This window comes from Pleurodeles waltl, chromosome 3_1, assembly GCF_031143425.1.
Source record: "Pleurodeles waltl isolate 20211129_DDA chromosome 3_1, aPleWal1.hap1.20221129, whole genome shotgun sequence".
NCBI classification, from domain to species: Eukaryota; Metazoa; Chordata; class Amphibia; order Caudata; family Salamandridae; genus Pleurodeles; species Pleurodeles waltl.
The window spans coordinates 1,026,441,382-1,026,460,299 of record NC_090440.1 but is presented as its reverse complement, the minus strand read 5'-3'; the positions used below and the strand labels follow the sequence as shown (position 1 = coordinate 1,026,460,299).

The 18,918-nt window shown below is 44.9% G+C and overlaps 1 protein-coding gene across 4 annotated transcripts in view; it reads right to left on the bottom strand.

Moving 5' to 3' along the window:
* LOC138284937 (uncharacterized) overlaps positions 1-11,955 on the bottom strand; it is a 374,377-nt gene extending 362,422 nt beyond the window's left edge. For all 4 annotated transcript variants that reach the window (XM_069224279.1, XM_069224278.1, XM_069224277.1 and 1 more), the window contains exon 1: positions 11,673-11,955. The gene's annotated coding sequence lies outside the window, so the exon portion shown is untranslated. The remainder of the gene's footprint in view (positions 1-11,672) is intronic.
* Positions 11,956-18,918: the final 6,963 nt, after the last annotated feature.

Here is an 18,918-nt window from a genome sequence, read left to right as displayed (position 1 = left end):
GCACTGTCCTCCATCTAGTTGCCCACTCCCCCGGTTGTTACTTCCCCCTCCTGCTCGCTGTGTTGTACTTTGCTTCTTCCATCCTCTCTCTTCCATATTGGTTCTTGGCCCTCTTGTTTTTGTTATCCCCCCTACCCCACCCCACTATAACAACAAAAAAGTGCTACGAGATGGCCAGAGCTTAAATTTAAAAACACAACTTTCAGGCATGCACCTCATCCACCTGAAATAATGAAACCAGCTACACACAGCTGGCTGTGTCATACTGCTTTACCCCCTCCCCCACCACAAAGGCCTCTCTCCATGATGCCACCTGCAATAAGAAAAAAAGCAAAGACGTGTTTAGCACTGGCCAAGTCGTAGCACTATTTTTTTACTTTAAGCTATGCTGCACAGCAGCCATGCTGCTATATAACATGACTAAAGAACATTGACAGTCAGTAGCTCTCTCATAGGTGTGACCTATTGGCTTTGCCAATGCTTGTTATACAGTTTATTTTAGACAACTGCTGTATCAATCAATATTTGTAAAGCGCGGCTACTCACCTGTGAGGGTCTCAAGGCGCTGGGGGGGGGGGGGTCAGGGACCTCATCTGAAGAGCAAAGTCTTGAGGTTCTTCCTGAAGATGGTGAGCGATGGGCTTTGTCTGAGCTGCAGGGTGAGGTTGTTCCAGCTCCTTGCTGCAGTGTAGGTGAAGGATTGTCCTTTGGCAGTAGTTTTGCAGATGCAAAGGATGGGGGCCAGGGCCATCTGGGCGGAGCTGAGGGATCTGGTGGGGTGTGGAAGGAGATGCGGTGGTTCAGGAAGGATGGTCCTGCGTTATGTATGGCCTTGTACGTGTGGGTGAGAAACTTGAAGGTGATTCGCTTTGACCGGTAGCCAGTGGAGGGTCCTCAGGTGTTGGGAGATGTGCTCTCGGCAAGGGAGGTCCAGAATGAGTCTGGCGGCGGCATTCTGGATGAGTTGTAGTTTTTTAATGTTTCTAGTTGAGGTACCGGCACACAGGGCGTTGCCGTAGTCGAGCTTGCTAGTGACCAAGGCGTGGGTGACTGTCCTGCAACAGTCTTCTGGTATTCATCTGAAGATCGTCCGAAGTTTGCAGAGTGTGTGCCAGCAGGAGGAGGCAACAGAGTTTACCTGGCGGGTCACGGATAGGGAGGATTCGAAGATGATTCCTAAGTTGCGAGCGTGCTCAGTCAGTGCAGGGGGGGGGCGCTGAGGGATGTGGGCCACCAGGAGTCGTCCCAAGCTGAGGTGGTGTTTCCGAAGATGATGAGCTCAGTCTTGTTGGAGTTGACCTTGAGGCAGCTTTCTCTCAATCACATGGCGACGGCTTCCATTCCTAAGTGGAAGTTCCTTTTGGCCAATAACATGATTGTTTTTTTTAACTACATACACTGACTTGTGTTTTAACGTGCTTATGTTTTTTTTGGGCGGTTGAGTATGACCAAGGTCACCACAATTAACATACTTGACTATTTATTACATTAGGAAAGGATATATACATAGATAAAATGCCACCACACCGCAACTGCCAAGAATACTACTTTGCTCACTGTGTTCTCACGTGCAAGGAGACGTTGATACTAAGTTTGTTTCTTTGTGAAATCCAATCCCTGTGTATCAGAGATAGAACAACTAGACTTAACAGCAGCCGGTGCACGGAGCGGTGAGGGACAACAATTACTTTTTCATAGCCATTGTTGAATATTTTGTCTTCTTGGCGCTACAAATGACGTATTACTATTGCCCAACCCTCATTTCAACAAGCATGAAATCATGAATGGATGAGTCTGGCTTTAAGGGTTTTTAACTAGGTGTATGTGAAATTTGCTAATTTTCTTTGATGTAATAACGTGAAATTTTGGGAAACTACAAACAACAAATTCATCATTTAGTGTGCTGTATTTTAGCATAAAGTGCATCTATTTTGGACACAATTATGCATTTCGTGCTAAATAGTATAAAAAAAAAAAACACAAGTACTGCAAAGGACAGCCACTCGTATTCTGGTCATGCATGTTGTTGCCATGCTATAAATTGGGGGCAAACAGTAGAATTACGTGATGCTATGGCATAATTATTGTGCGTCTAGGAAGAACACAGTTGATTCACTAAAGGTGACCACAGTCTGCGCCACTTAACCTCTTTACTCACCGAGAAGAGCTTTTGATAACAAGGATAGTACAGTCAATTAAGAACGGCTGCAGCATGAATAGGCTTTAGTCTGAGCCTACATTAAAAAATATACTTTCAGTTTCCCCATGTTCACTGAAAAGAATATGATTTCACATCTTTCAGTTAATATATCGCTCATTAACTCCCTGGTAACAGCAAAGTAATTCCCAGCGGAACGTGGGTGTTTTGTGGCCATCTGGATTCGATGCCCCACCACCCACTCACAATCTTAATATAAATAATTCAATGTTGCTGGAGGTTTCCTCCATGGGGGATAATTGATACAATATAATTTCTCTGCTATATGCTGCTGCAAAGTTACCACAAAGTAACCCCATACACACTGTACTACCTATTAAATAAACCGCCTTATGACATATGTACATCCAAAATGACCTACAGGACTGTACCTCCATGACCTGACCAAATGCTATAGGAATATAGCAATACCTTGAAAATTCAATTGGGGCATTGTAAGCTGAAGATATTTTTGGACCCAGTCTATCTCTTGGTGCAAATTGTTCCACTTGATTTACACTGCCCTCACGAAGAGCTACCGCTGGTTCCCTTCAGTGCAACATAGCTCCTAAGACACAAAGTAAGGGCCTGTCCAGCAAAAAAAAAAAAATAATAATAATTAAATGGAGCAGTAAGGCTGTGAACTAAAACACTTCCGTGCTCAGTTTGCAGAAGTATAAGGTCTCAAAGTTATTTACAGGAGCCTGCCATAACATAGGCAATTATCAGTGATGCTGAACAGCAAGGTTGTTGCCTAGCTGCGATTCCACCTCATGCCCATTTCTTCATCCTCCCTAAACTTCCAATCTCCTTAGCTCACATATAGATCTTTTACTATCCATGCTTTTTAGGGTCAAGCCTGCGTAGCATGCACTTGCGCATGCGTATCGCTTGTGAGACGCTGTAGTAGTAAGAAAAGGGCTCAGAGCCCCGCCCATGTCACGTCAGTGTCTTTCATTGGTTTGTGGGCTTGCCTTTTAAAATCTGGCTTTCATTAGTGGAAGACATGCATACGTCATGCCTTTTCCGGTGGTTAGCCCTCCTCGAGCGCAGTGACCTGTTACGACTCTGTCATCCCATTTCTAGGGGGCGCAGTAACGGGATGTAGGAAGCCCGGGAATCACCTTTAACACTTATCTAGAGTCCCGTGCTGACTCCTGTTTGTTTCCGTTTTCGCCATGGTATGCTTTTGTAGTATTACATTTGCATCCTGTGACTGCAAATCCCATAATGCACAGCCTGGTAGTCCGGAAAGCCTGGATTCTGTTTTACATTGTTTTCAATGGGAGAAATCCAGTTGCTCCTTTTCACCGGATCCTCTCCTCCAGGACTTGCAAGTGTCTGAAACTACACAGACCTCAGACCTCTCCTGTGCAGCCCAGTCATGTGATTCCACCTGGAGTTTTCTGCAGCCTGGAACTGCTTATAAGCAGCCATTTCCTCAAGATACTTCGTCATGCATTGGAGTTCGATTCCTTTGTGTTACAGACCCTTTATTGGATGATGTTCCAGTCGTGTTCCTGTTCCAGCTTGAACCTGTTTCCTGTTTCTCTGCCCTGCTTCTGATTGTTCCAGACAGAGTCTGCTCCCTATCTCTTAGCCTTGTACCTGTTTGTTTCTGCCAGAGCCTGCTCCCTGTTTCTCTGTCCTGCTCCTGCCTTGTTTCAGCCTGAACCTGCTCTTTGTTTCCCAGTCCTGTTTACTGCTTTTTCCTACTCCGTGTATTCCAGCCCTGTCCTTGCCTGTTCCAGCCAGAGCCTGCTCTCAGTTTCCCAGCCCTGCTTCTGTTTGTTACAGCCAGAGGTTTGCACCCTGTTTTCAAGTCCTAGTCCTGCCTTTGCTCCAGCCTGAGCCTGTTCCCAGTTCCTGCCTCTGCATCTTAGTTGTTCCTTCTGTTTCCGTTTCTTCACAGTATTTGTGTCGGGTAAGTGTTCTATCAGCCTTCACCAGTGTATAAGTGTCCTCCTTTGTACTGGGGTTGGCTCCTGGTCTCCAGGAGGCAATTCCAGCCCTCCCTCCTTGTCTAGTGTTATACGTTGTCTTTCGTGCCATTGCTATTGTTCTAGGAATCGCCACTGTGTTTCCAGCTGGACCCACGAGAGCTTGTCTTGTGTATGTAAGTACTATCCTTGTTTGTGATCTAGGGTCCAGAGACAGAATCACTTCTGCTGCCTCCTTTCTATATGGCTAGCAGGGTGACTATCTGTAAGAGCAAACTGCACAGAGGCATTGACATCCCCTGTCACTGTGGGAGGTTCTGCGCCCTACTCTGTGTACAACTCCAGGGTGTTTGTACATTAGTAATCCATTTCCTGTTTGTTCACACAAGGGTTGCTCTGCTTTTACTTTCCTGTTTCCTGTGCCTGTCTATAGCTGTCCTTTCTGTGTATGCCTTTAGCTGCTCTTCTGCCCCAGTACACTACCTCTTTAGGATATTCGGTGACCTCAAGGGGTGTCCCAACCAGAGTCCTGATCTGACCCGCCCGAATCCGTGACACGACCAAGTACTGAAAACATACGAGGCTTGCTCTTTTCCGTCTGGTTTGTGGACTACTTTTTCTCTTTTTTCGCAGCGCGATCTCGCTTGTTTAGCAGCGCGATCGCGCTTGTTTTTTTTTCATTTAATGAGGCAAGAAAAGTCTGGTTGGGAGTTTACAACTGCTAATAGCTCTAACTCTATGAAGTGCGAGACCCGTTGCCACTGTTTTATTACATTTTCCTTTTATCTTCATCCTCTCTTTTCTTCCTTTCTCTCTCTTCACTAGGTCAAAATTCAAAGATGAAAAATAAGTTCTGGTCGCCAAAACGGAGTGCAGATGCCCATCACCGGCAAGCAGCAAGCACAGCAGTTCTTTGCCAGGCCAATGTCACTGCAAAATTTGGCACCCACTGCCCAACACATGCTAAACCAAAGGCTTCATAAATCAACACTCAATTTAAAAAAAAAAAAAAAAAAAAAATTACTATGAAAAATATAATGTGAGTGTTAACGTAGCAGCTGCTCGAGGGCAGTAAACTCTATTCTGTCGGCACTCTGAGCGTCATCTGTGCATTAAAGCCTCTTCTGGCAGCACTGTGTTTACAAATAACTCGTTGATTTATTTAAATTACCAATACAGCCTTCGGGTCTAGAGAAGATAAGGGCAGGGATCTGCCAAAATTAAACTAATGAGAACAAAGTGCTTTTTGACACTCCAAGGCCAGCAGATGGCCCAGAGTGGAAATAAAAAAAAATAATCTGTAAGCAACAGAGAGCGTGCAAAATGGCTGGATAAAAGGGAATAAGAAATAGGGAGCAAATCTCACAACCCATATTTCTTTACTTAATTGTACCCACCGATTTTTTTAAACAGTTAAAGAACTTAAACGCAGCCACAATCAGCTGCAGATGTAACTAGTCCTGCGTAAGGACACTGCAACAACTTTCTCATCTGTATAAGAGAAGCGTTCTCTCACTTGCCAAAAACAATCTGATGGACTCAGGATATTTCAATGAACCAAGAACGTAGTTCCACACGACTCCTGCTCACGTGCCTTTATGCAATCCAAACTCCAGGGTTACTTACAACAATTCCATTACATTTATTTGGGGATATTTTATCATTCATATAATTCAACATGCAGATCGAAAAAATAATCAAAAAGTAAAATATTATAGGTCTCCGCTTTCCCCCTAGAATGGTACAACAGAAAATGCTGTTGCTGAAATTATAGTCAATAGTTTCTGCAAAAAATTGACAATTACAAAGTGGGAAATGTTTGTGATGCTCATTAACTACTGATGTTCTTTACCCAGGTTTCGAAAGAGGGGGTGCCATGTAGAAACAAGTGACTGGTATTTGGCCCCTCTTGCTGTGCGGTTGTGCAATTGGAGTTTTGTCACATAAAACGATTGTGCCACCAGCACTTTTAGATCTGGATTTTGAATGTGCATTAGTGAAACAGACATTTTGGCCCTAATTACGACCCTGGCGGTCTTGAAACCGCCAGGATCCCGGTGGTGGTCGGACCGCCGCCAATATGGGAGGTCCAGCCTCCACATTACGGACCACAGGCAGCACCATGTTTCGACCGGCCAACGGCCTGACGGTGCGGCGATCTCGATCCACCAGGGGCAGCGCTGGGGATTACGACCCTCTCCCCACCAGCGTTTACATGGCGATTGCACCGTCATGTAAATGCTGGCAGAGACGAGGTGCAGGGAGCCCCTGCACTGCCCAGGCACTTGGGTCGGTAGGTCTGTGCTCAAGTGCCACAGCCAGCGCTGTGAAGCAGTGGGTTTGCAGATGCAGTTGCCACAGCCCCTTCCCCTGAGGATGAGGTCTGCCCTTCCACAAACAGCCATGGCAATCTTCTCTTTGTGACAGAAAACGAAGAGAAAATCGTGCTCACCATCTTCTGTCATGCATGTTTTTGTTTTCCAGGTAGCCCACAGAAATCACCTCAAGTGATTGTGTTTTCATTATAATCAGTAGTTTTATCACGCTACCCTTGGGTGACAAGTGTCCCACAAACTCTCTCCTTGTTATTCTGCTCGGCTATCTGTGCGTATTCTCTCACAAGCGGTTTTCTTTTGTTTACATTTACAAGGATTGAAATGCCTTCCCAAAAGTTACTTGTTCAGGCAGAGCGTTACCCTACACTTTGGTAAGCGTCATCACCTCACCTTCACTCTGCCTGTTGTTCACTGCTGCTGGAGTTAGTTCCACTTGAGCTCTTTGTCACAGATGCTTTCTTAAGAGCTAATGTGGCTTATCTGTTTTTTCTCGTGTTCTCATTGTGTTATTGTCTCTGACTGCAAAGCGTAAAATGAACTGTATGTCTATCTAGCCTCTGAACTCAATGTGGAACACACACACAGCGGGGGCACAACCATTATCTTATAAAAAATAGAAGTAAGATATTGAAATTAAGAGCTCAATTTTCTTATGTAGTTAAAAAATTAAAACATTCATTTTTAGGTTTCACCTGCACAGCTCACACTTGCCAAGTGTTTTGTGTTTTAAAAAAAATTCTTAGAAGGGCTTAAAACCCGACCAATACTTACCTGAACTTACCATTCGCCCTGTCAATTGCCACTCAAATTTATTTGCTCCTCATTCTGCAGCACGTCGTCATCTGCATTAATTCCCTGCTTTTCCAGCTCTGCCTTTGCTGTCGTGTAGAGTTTGACCAAGTATTCCTTCCGGTCACTCACATTGGCTGCTGAGAGTGTCCTTCCACTGACTACTCACTCGACAGATACTATTTTTTGATTTTTTTAAACAATTCCAAATAGACACTACACCACAAACAGTGCACATCCTGTAGGGCGACCCCGTGAGCAGTCTTGTCGCACTCAAGGTACTGTGTGCCACGTCCTCCCCTGCCTAGCTGCTTCCCAGTCCTTGTGTTGGCAGACCAGAGTGGTCTGTTGGGTCGTGCAGCGTTTCCCACTTTGCTGCTGCCCAGTACTTGTGAGTGCGGACTGGAGTGGTCCTAGGGATAGCAGTACATCTCACACAGCAACCTGGAGATACTTCTGTGCTTTCACACCGGGGGAAATCGCACTGCACTGTCCGCAGTGGATTGTGCCTACTATTGTGCTCTGTGTGTGGGACCCAGGCAGTCTTAAAAATGTTGCTGTGCCCCTCGCAGCTGAGTGCCATTCTGCACTGCTTTGACTAAAATCGGACCAGAGCAGTCCTGATATTGTTTTACTGCCCTCCTCACATTCAGAGGACACCTACTTTTCATAAGATCCAAGAGAAACTACTGTAAAAGCTCTAAAACAAGGTCAGTTGATTCTTTTAAAAGCACTGCTTGTTTATACATGGAAGGTATGCTTTGTTTGTAAATCTCCTTTTGACTAGACTTTCCTTATGCTTCCATGCATGTGACATGCAACAATCAGGACCCATACGTGTGTCTCGCCGCACTCTAATTTTACTGGATGTAAATCACCCATTATTTCAAATATCTAGGCTCCATCAACTAATTACGTTGAGGAGGCAGTAAATCAAGTTTCTTAATCTGCCCTGTTCCCAAACATCAAATAACACTGTTTGCTAGAGTCATATCTGAATGCCAAGATTGCTCCAGTAAGTCAGGTTTGTGTTCCAAGATATTACGCATTTTTAGGTCGAGCGCGCAAGCACTTTGAACTGTTGTAAGTATTGTGGGCTTTTAACCACTCCCATCACTTTCATTTGTTCCTGGGCTTGCCTTTCAAAAATCATGTGATGTCATATGTAACTGCTTTACATTTGTCTCGCTTTGAGGCTGTTTTTGTCAGGCCTTGCACTCTGCCTCTGTTACATTGATTGTTGCACGACTGCCCATATACTTCAGCGTGGGCGAACTATTTCTTTTGTCTCTCCCCTTTGTGCTGCATGGCAGCCATGGCGCTCAGAGCACGAACAGGCACAACAGTGTGAGCTCGATTGGCAGTTTCGGAGCACTGGTCACATTGTTCACAGTTACCTAATCAGTCATTTCTTGTGGCTCTCCCCTTAAAAAACTTGAAATTGGTGAAAGCTTTACGTAAAACCGAAATCCTCAAAGGACAGCCAATACTACTGCACTCAGAAAAACTCGACCCATTATGCTTTGCAAGCATTCTTTTTCACAACATTTTTGCCCATAACTCATCCTCTGGTGGTCCTAGGACAATGGGACAACCAAAAAAAACGGTTAGCACAACACACGCTTTCTGTCTAGGACATCTCTGGGTCCTCACAATAGGTTAGTGCGGACCTCAAAATAACAACCCCTCCCACCAGTCAATGTCTTTTAAGCATTCTCATGGCTAAAACTTTTGTTTTACAGCTGGGAATAGTTTGTGTTTTAAGGGTCGTCCTTGCAATATCATTGCTATACGTCTGCTACCCCTAAAAATGTGTAAAGCACTACGCCCTCTAGAGGAAAATATATTGTTACACTGCATTACTTTCTGCCATTTTTTAAAGTATTATTTATTGCAATTTTCTTTTTGGGTGGTTATGCCATCTTGGGGCAAACTATATAGTTATATGACCATGCTTATTACAAATGCTATTTTCATTCTGGTGTCCTCTAGAGGCTGTTCTAAGCATTACAGTCATATCATGGCTCTGAAACTTGCCCCATAATGCTTTGCAAAGCTTTACATTTACAAAACATTTTTGCTCATAACTCAGTCTGTGGTGGTCCTAGGACAATGGACCCACCTTCAAAACATTGACCACACTGTGATCTTTCTGTCTACATCATCTGTGAGACCCCACACTATGTTAGTAGGGACTCCAAAATAACAACCTCTTCCACCATTCAATGTCTTTTAAGCATTCTCATGGGTAGAACTTTTGTTTTATAGCTAGGAGAAGTGTTATTTCAAAGGCCTTGTTTATAATATCATTGTAATAGGCCTGCTAGCCCTAAAAACAGCCTCTAGAGGGTAAATATATGGTTAGACTGCATTATTTTCTCCTGTTTTTGAAAAGAAAGGCACTATAACACGGCTACCATCCACTGCATCATAGCGCTTTTCTTTTGTTTTACTTTAAGCCATGTTGCACAGCAGCTCAATTGCTGTGTAACATGGAAAAACATTGACACAGCAAAATAGATTTTGCATAGGCCCAACCTATTGGCTTTGCCAATGCTTGTTTCAATTAACATTTAGCGAAATATCGAATGGCTGATAAGATTGATTTTCAGTGAGGCCTTAGAGCACTAAGAATAATGGACTTCTGTTTTTTTGTTGTTTGTTTTAACAATTGGACTACAAATCGTGGCCTGCTCAATAATGTTGCAAAATCTAGGACTGCTTAAAGTCACAATTATGCATGGTGGGAGTGTGTGTGTGGGGGGGGGGGGAGGGTGTCCGGTGGTAATTAACATCACCCATTAGAGCATACAATCCAACTCCAGTGGCTTTGCTAATGCTTGCTTTTATTTGGAAATGTGATTCTGGGTGAAACAATGATAAATGTTTCAGGAAAAAAAAGTGTAATGCAGCATCTTGGAGACAGGCTTCACGCCAGTCATCTCACTTACAGATGGTGGGAAAAGGCAGGAGGCCAAGTGAGATGTCTGCCAGCAGTGTGTAATATGAAAATACCTAGTAGCCCTTTAACGGGAGATTACACTTACTCGTGTACTTTAAAGACAATACCAATGAAGGTAATGAGGTGACTAAGGGATTATAATTGGTGGTAAAAATCTTCTGCCCCCACATTCCAGTGTTTGTCTTTGTAATTTTAAACATTCTATCCTTCAGTGGAAGAAATGTTCTAAAAGCCTTGTAGCACTTCTGCCTCGGGCTATACCGGTTTTAAAGGACCTCTCCTTTGGTATTGACCCTTGCCTGCGGTTTAGGCCTATAATTTAGGTTCAGGGTCTTTAAAAACCGGTATGGCCTGAGACAGATGAGTTATACGACTACATTATGTATGCATTCCTAGAATAATTCAAAAACAAATCACCAGAAATATTAAGACAGTCTCAATAAATAGGGGAGGGTGTGAGTAAGGATTTTTTTTTATAGTAGTCTCATCCAAGCGAACACGAATTAAAGGTAGATAAGTAGCAATTTCGCATTTAAATATATCTTTAAGGTGACAACACGGAGACGCTAGTGTAAAATAAATAAATAAATAAAACCCACGAGGGGCAAGCATTGCAAATCTCTTCCCGCCATAACAGCCATCATTAAGAGTCTAATTAAAGAGTGTAGTCAAACAGATGTACGCTGTTGTTCCCCATGGAAGATTACAGCATCTGAGCACCAGGAATCGGGCATGAAAGGTGTAGGTACGTCAAAGCACAATACAGAAGGCTTATTACTGCAGTCTTATCTCTCAATTGGCCAAAGCCCCAAAGGGTAGAGTGAAAATAACATACGACTTGCCCTAAGACATGTTCATTTTTCCTTTTCGCAATTAGTATGTATCAGGCATTCCCAGATACATACTAATTGCGAAAAGGAAAAATGAACATTCCTGAGATCGACAATTCTAGCCTCACTAAAAAAGTTACAACTCAAAAAATAATCGTAGGTGTATTTTATTATTACTAGTCACTTGCCATACCGCTGTAGCTGGGCAATGAGCATACACAACAGCAAACAACTGTATACGCAAGTGCGGCATGACAAAACTAAGGGTTTCAAAGTTGAGAGTAGACGTAATCGTCGGTGCATGGAAACTAAGGACATTTTAAAGAGGGGGCGTACATTTTTAACAGTATCTGAGCAAGAGACATATTTTGGGAGCTGAACTGAGAAGCACTGCGGAGATGGGGGGGGCGTTGTCCGAAATGTTCGCCTAATCACAGTACAAATCATTTTTAGGAATACAAACAAGGCATATGCAATAACCCGAGGGCCCGCCGTCTACATCACCTTCACTTAAGCAGCCACGGAGACGATGTGTCTAAGTGAGCAGAGCAGGCAAGGTGACAGGCATCATTCTGTGCGCCTGCCGGGTCAGTACTAGAAAAAAGGTTTGACACTCACTTGCTTTGTTTACCGGTTTCAGCTGATGTTCCTCTCCGTCGTGTCCCGGGTCTTGCTGTTGCCATCTCTCCCCATACCGACATAGAGATACCATTCAGGGTGCCTCGGCTTCCCCTGCAGAACCAGCCCCGCAGTGACTGGACACAGGCTTAGCAGGCAGCACAGGACCCGCTGCGGCTCTTTGTGTGTGTGCCGGTTGACAGCACTTCGCCTGACTGTGCAGGGGGAGAAGGGGTGGAGAGTCCCATCCCTCTTGGCTTTGCAGGGCACAGACATGCACACTTGGTTTAGCCCATTGCTATAGAAACTGAACTGTGTAAAAGAGAAGCCTGTGTTTTGATTGGCTGCTGTGTGATCAAGTGACTCATAGAAAGCAGGGACGAGAATTGTAATGAGTGGTGACCTGACAGGTGCTTTTAAACAGTGGCCATTTTAAAATAACAGAGGTGCTCGTTATTTACAACAGTGTCTGGGAGGACAGCAGCCCAGGGTTTGCCATTTTAGGATTTTCTGTAACCGCGTCTTAAAATAATGTTTTATATTCGAATAAAGCAACTTATGTTCAAAACTAAAATAATTAAGTCAAACTTAAAAACTCACCCATTGGGAAACTATTTTGGAGAGTACTTCGGTATATTAATGGTAGTACTGCTATAAAAAAATCACTTTTATAATGTCTGCTAAAATGATCACTCTCTCAGTGGGTTTTTCACGACACCATTGCAAGATGGCCGCAGATTTGGTGTGAAAAAGTATCTACTTCATTCTAATTTCCTAACCATTAAACTCCACTGCAGGCCAAGATCAGATACAATATAGCAGGAAATAATCAGGAGAATTTAAAAAACGTATACGCATGTGAATATTAAGCTTCGTATAAAAAAATAATAATATTCAAAATCATGTTTAAATACACGCAGTGGCGACGCAATTTTTGAGAAAGCTGCTGTTTGAATCATTTAAGAGGTGAAACCCATCTCCGCAAGCAGGAAGGTAATAATTACAACCAAATATTTGAAAGAAGTGTAGTACTCTGAAAATGCAAGCCCACTGCCTATGTTGAATAAAAACATTTCTAGCTGATGCAATAAGAATTTTCAATTCTATTAAGGACACTGAGGCCATGATTATGCTTCTCTTTCTTTACTACATATTTCACAGCAACCAATCAAATAAAATAACAACAAAAGTGTAATGAAAAACTACACATCCCATGAACCCTAGTTCATGTGTCACATGGACCAATTCAACAGTTCAGCCCAATAGACACTTCCACTATCTTAGCCTCCTCTTTCTTTGCAAGGCTGAAGTAAAAGTCAAAACTCCAGAAAACAAGATCGAACAGTGTCTGAATGTTCATGGAACAGGACCCGAAACTCCACTAATCCATATGTTCAACTAAACAATGTCCTTCAGAAGAAGACATTGGAAAACTGCCAAACCATTTGGACCCAAAATGCCGATTCAGGCCTGCTTCTGCTTGGTACCTAGGAGAGGAACCAGAGCCGTAAAATCTGTATCCATAACATGCTTACGCAATAAAACAATGGGAGGGAATGAATATTTCATACATTCGAAGTATCGAAAACCATATTATACCTTACATAGTATTCTATAACTCAGGTTGAGATAATCCTCACCTCCGTGTCCTTAATAGAATTGAAAATTCTTATTGCGTCGGCTAGAAATATTTTAATTCTATGTCAGGACCGGAGACTCCGATTATGCTTGTTCAAAGCTGTGCCACCTCCACTGACGCCACATCAACAATCAGCTTGTAATAGAAAGATTTGAAAGTGGATTCCGAAGACCAGTCCGGTGCTCTCATGATATCTTCCAGATGAAATCCCAACTCAAAGGATTTTGACACCATAGCGCCTCTCACTGAATGAGCACCAAAAATCGAGATGTCAATTCCTGCTTCAGAAAGCAAACATCTCATCCATCTAGCAAGAGTGGCTGGTGACACCGGTCCAAAAGGTTCCCGGAGAGCAATGAGCAACTGTCCCTCGGGCTCTACCCGAAACTCACTGGTAGCCGCCACATAGGCTTTGATACATTCTAGCACACAAAGTTTTTTGTCAGTTGGGAAAACTGGATAAGAGACTGACTTGATGTTAGTTTTAGTTCTGCGGGATATGGAAAAAGTGACCTCTGGAGAAAATGTCCTACCTCTGATATCTAGAGCTCAGACATCCGAGACCCTTTTGCAAGAAATCAGGCATAACAGCATGGTTAATTTAGCAGCTAGCTGCTTACGCAACAGGTACTTATTATCAGGCCATGATATCAAGAACCGAAGTACAACGTTCACATCCCACAAGGCTAAATATCTGGCTGGGGGGGGGTTTACAATATCGAATGCCTCTCAGCAACTTACACACAAAAGGATCCTCACCAACAGGTTGGCCATTCACCTGGATATTGCCTACTGAAATAGCTGATCTGTAGTTGTTTACTGACCTGTAAGCTAGACTGGATTTTGCCAATGAGGATGGAAAATTGATTATAAGACAGACATCTGCTCGAGAGGGATCTACATTCCTTTTGTTACACCAAGATACCCATCTTTGCCAACCGGGTGCATACCGTTTGTGGGTACTAGGTGCCCAGGCCTGGCGAATATAGGCCAAAGCCTGTGCAGAAATGCTTAGCAATTTCCATCTTTTCCAGAAACCCTCAAAGCTACTAACCTCAACTGGTCTGACATGATCAGCTGATGTGGAAGATTCGCTGGATCCAAAAGGAGATTCTGCCTCGACGGGATCAGAAGAGTGACATTGCATGTCATGTCCAAAGCCATGGGGAACCAAGACTGAGCTCTCCATAACGGCGTGATCAAGACGAGCTCGGCTCTCTGGCGCCACTTCTGAGCTAATACTCTGGGTATAATGCTGTATGGGGGAAAAGCATACCCCAGATCAGGCGACCAATCCTGCAGAAACACATCCGTCGCCAAAGCCTCAGGGTCGGGGCATCAACTGAAAACACTTGGAAGCTGGCGATTGAGCAGAGAGGCAAAAAGGTCCAACAAGCAGGGACCCCATCTGCGTTTGAGGTGGAAGAAAACCATTGGGTGTAACCTCCAATTTCTGAAATCCCAAAGGTGGTGAGAGTGCCAATCCACCACTGAATTTTTCGATCCCAGCAGATATTCCGCTATGAGAGAGATCTGATGCTGCAGACAAAAATGCCAAAAATCCTTGGCAGTCTCTGCCAACATCCAGGACTTCCTACCTCCCAGCCTGTTGACATATCTGACTGCTGAGATGTTGTCCATCTGCAATAAAATGCAGCAATCCGTCCTGGATGGCGATAAGCTCTTGACCGCAAAGGAGCCCGCTAGAAGTTCCAGGCAATTGATGTGGAGCTGAAGCGCTTGCTCCGACCAACGGCCTTCTGTGGAAAGGGACACGCATCTGGCTCCCTATCCCCACCTGCTGGCACCCGACTCCAACATAATGTCGGGGGCACTGCCAAATATTGCCCAGGCATTCCAGGCCTCCATGTGGGATAACCACCAATTCATCTCCAGCCTGGCTTCCGACGATAGTTGTATATATGGTCCCAGTAACTCACCCCCTTCTGAAGATGTTTTATCTTGAGGCGCTGAAGGGCCCTGTAATGAAGGGGACCTGGAAATATGGCCTGGATGGAGGAGGCCAATAGACCCACAATCTGAGCTACTGACCTCAATGATATTGTTTGGCCTCACAACGCAGACCTCAACTCCTTCTTGATCAACTGGACCTTCTGCGCCAGAAGAATCAACTGTGTCAACACCAAATCTATCTGGAATCCCAAAACTTCCATCTGCTGGGAGGGAACCAGGCACGACTTCGGTTGATTGATGTTGAACCCACAGGTCCTGCAGAAGTTGAATTGTCCATGACAAATGCCATCTGAGGATCGTGGGCCATAATGAGGATCTCGTCTAGGTAGATGATTAACCTTACGCTTTGAGCTTGAAGAGCCTCTACCACTGGCCTCATCAGCTTGGTGAAACACCTTGGAGCCTCGTAACATTGACTGAGCCAGTAGAACTGAAGAAAACGCCTGTGCTGAGGAAAGATGGGAACTGAAAGGTACGCGTCTTTTAAGTTCAGACGGACCATCCCGTCACTCTTTTGCAGTAGATCTCGAAGAAGGTGGATACCTTCCATCTTAAAATGTCGATAGACAATCCAAGAATTTAACAACTTTAGATTGAGCACTAAGCGCGCCCCACCTCCTCTTTTGCTGACCAGAAATATGGTGCTGATGAATCCCCCAGGATGAGGGGTAGAAAAACATATGGCGTATTTTCACCTGGGAGCATTAAATCTCCTCTGAAATGAGTTACAGATCTTGTTGGGAAACATGTAGCTCTTGAGGAGGGGCTGCTTGTACAGGGGAGCTGTAGAACTCCATCTTGTACCGCATTCCAGACTTGAGGACCCAAGGGTCTTGAGTCAGAGACCTCCAGTTGTTAAGAAATAATCTGATCCTGTTCCCCCCCCCCCAAAATCACCTCTGATAACAGTATTAGCCTCACCTGAGTATCCTGCCTCTGAGTTGCCTCTTTGCTGGCCCCTGCTGTAGCCTCTGCGGAAGTGGTGGCAGCCCCCATGAGATCTGGTGGGGTAGAAGGTCTGATACATTTTCTGGTCTTGCCACCCTTCATGGGAGCAATTAAAACCGTCTCGTTGAGAGCCCTGGTACACACTTTGACCTGATGATCGGGCCCTGTATCGTCCGGCCCTGCCAAAAAGGTGGGTTTGAAAGACCTTTTTTAAAGACAGGTGCGCCTTGTCCAAGGTGTTGTAGGTTGCCGCAAACTTGGCCAAGTCTTTGACAAGTAGCCCACCAAAGAGGAGGCCTTGGGCCACAGGCCCCACCTCCGAGGAAGCGAGGTCATTGAGCTTGGGATCTATGCGCATTAAAATAAAGCGCCTTTGTTCTGTCGATATTGGCACGTTGGCGTTGCCCAACTGACAAACGTCGAGTTGCGCCCATCCAATGAGCACATCCGGGTCAACTGCTACACCCAATTCCTTGGCTTGGAACCCCAGCTCCAATATCTTAGTTATGGGGCCTAAAATGTCCAGTAGTCGATCTTGACAGGAATGCCAGGCCCTGTCCTGCCCTTTTTCGGGGTCCCTGGCCCATTTTTTCATAAAATTCACAATAGTGGGGTCCACCTCTGGTGTATCTGAAACCTTTCCCTCAAGGTCCAGTCTTGGGCATTCAGACCTGAGCCTCATTCTGACGTCCTTTTCGAAGCCTTGTCTGAGGTGCGATTGGACGTTGCTTGCCACCTCAGGAAGTGGGGGTCCAGTTAGTGGAAGGGGGATGAACTATCTCCATGGGGTCGAAGTTTAATACCTTCAGAGGCGCTGGGCGTGAATCCGAGCCATGACCCGGGCGCTTTCTTTTGCTGGGGCTAAGCCTCTCCTCATGGTCACTATCTAGTGATTCATGAGAGGAATCAGAATGGTGAGAATCATCTGAGGAGGGAGCCTGATTGCGTGGGTTTCTATACCTATGTTCGTCTAGAACTGTCCCTGACAATCACTCGAATGCCTCAGAATGTGCCCACTTCGCAGCCTTGGAGTTCCCCTTGGAAGGTTTAGGTGGCTGAGATGTAGACTTTGCAGAGGCTGCGATAGAGGGCAACCAGCCTTGCTGGCATGCAAAACCTTTAAGGTGGGACGTCAGAGGGCCAAGAGCCTTAGCCAAAGCATTATTCTCTGAGAGTTGGACGCTGGAATCCAACGCCTCCACCAGACTCTCATCAAAGGAGGGGAATATTTCCTGCATTTCCCCAGACTCTTCCTCATAGGGATCATAATAAGTCATATTGCAGTATAGAGAGTGCACCCACTCACTGATGATAAACAGTCTATGAATTGTCCGAAGGGGGAGTGCAACCACAGCAGGCGCAAACAGTTAGATTAAAGCATTGAGGGAGGCGCGCCTGCAAGCCCTCTAGGCAGAGCCTATGCACAATTTATACAACCCTGGGAACTCTCTGATGCCTCAGGGCGTAGGGAGCCAGGTAGCACACAATTTATGTAGATTTATCCCAAAAACACTGCTCCTAGAGTCTAGAGCACACTGGGATCGTTGATTTCGCCTCAAATCCATGTTCAAAAGACGCGCGGCTGAAAACGCGCATGTGCGCGAGTGCTACAGTCCTAAAGGGCTAGAGTGGGAATTAGCGACCAGCTCAAAATGGTGGTCGTTCTCCGATCTACAAGAAATGGAGACGCGCGATGAGTCGTCACAGCCTCAGGAGGCCGAAGCGCTCCCCTGCTGATGAGCAAACAATAAAACAGTGCCGCAGCTATGGCACGTGTGTCCCGCTGGCAAAACACATTGCTGATGGCCCGTGAAGCCGGCATCGTCAGCAACACCGTTGCCACAGTAACAGGTATTCCAAAGACCAACGCTCACAGCCGCTAGCCAAATAGGCAATAACGTTCACAGTCGCTAGCCCAATGCATGCATCAGGAGAAGTAAAAAATTTGACTTATCTGGTTGCCGAACAGCAAAGAAAGAGGAGGTTCAGATGGTAGATGTGTCTATTGAGGGGCTGAGTCGTTGGGGATTGGTCCATGTGACATACGAACTGGGGTTAATGGGATGTGTGGTTTTTCATTACAGTTTTATTGTTATTGTATTTGATTGGCTGCTGTGAAATATGTAGTAAAGAAAGAGAAGCATAATCAGAGCCTCGGGTCCTGACATAGAATTTAGTAACTCACAACTCTGCACAGGTATACTGGCTGATGATGAAATGCGGTAGAAAAAATAAAGCTGGCCACTACAACGTTCACTCTTTCATATCATAAAATGTTATTTCTCGAGATGGCACCTGAGTCAGAGCTTGAAGCCAAAGTGTCTTTATCTGTGATCCCTAGGATTGCCACCTTTCTTACCAACCTCCAGTTAAAAAATATAGGCAAGTGGATAAAAAAAACTTAAGGTATAACCATATAGACCTGCACACATTCCATTTGAGTTCCTATCACGTCATCAAAAGGCCAAAGACCATTTGATGTAACGTACCGTTTATGCATGGACGTCATTTATGGGGGTCGCAGCTGCTACCCCTGGTCTGACCCTTGCGACCCCTGGCACTGCCTTTGTGACCCCTGGCCTCAGAGGTGGCAAAATCAGTGCCAGGGGCATTGGACAGCTCCTCCTTGTGGACGTCAGTTTGGACTGCACTTTCACTGTATTGTCAATTTCTTTTATTATACTA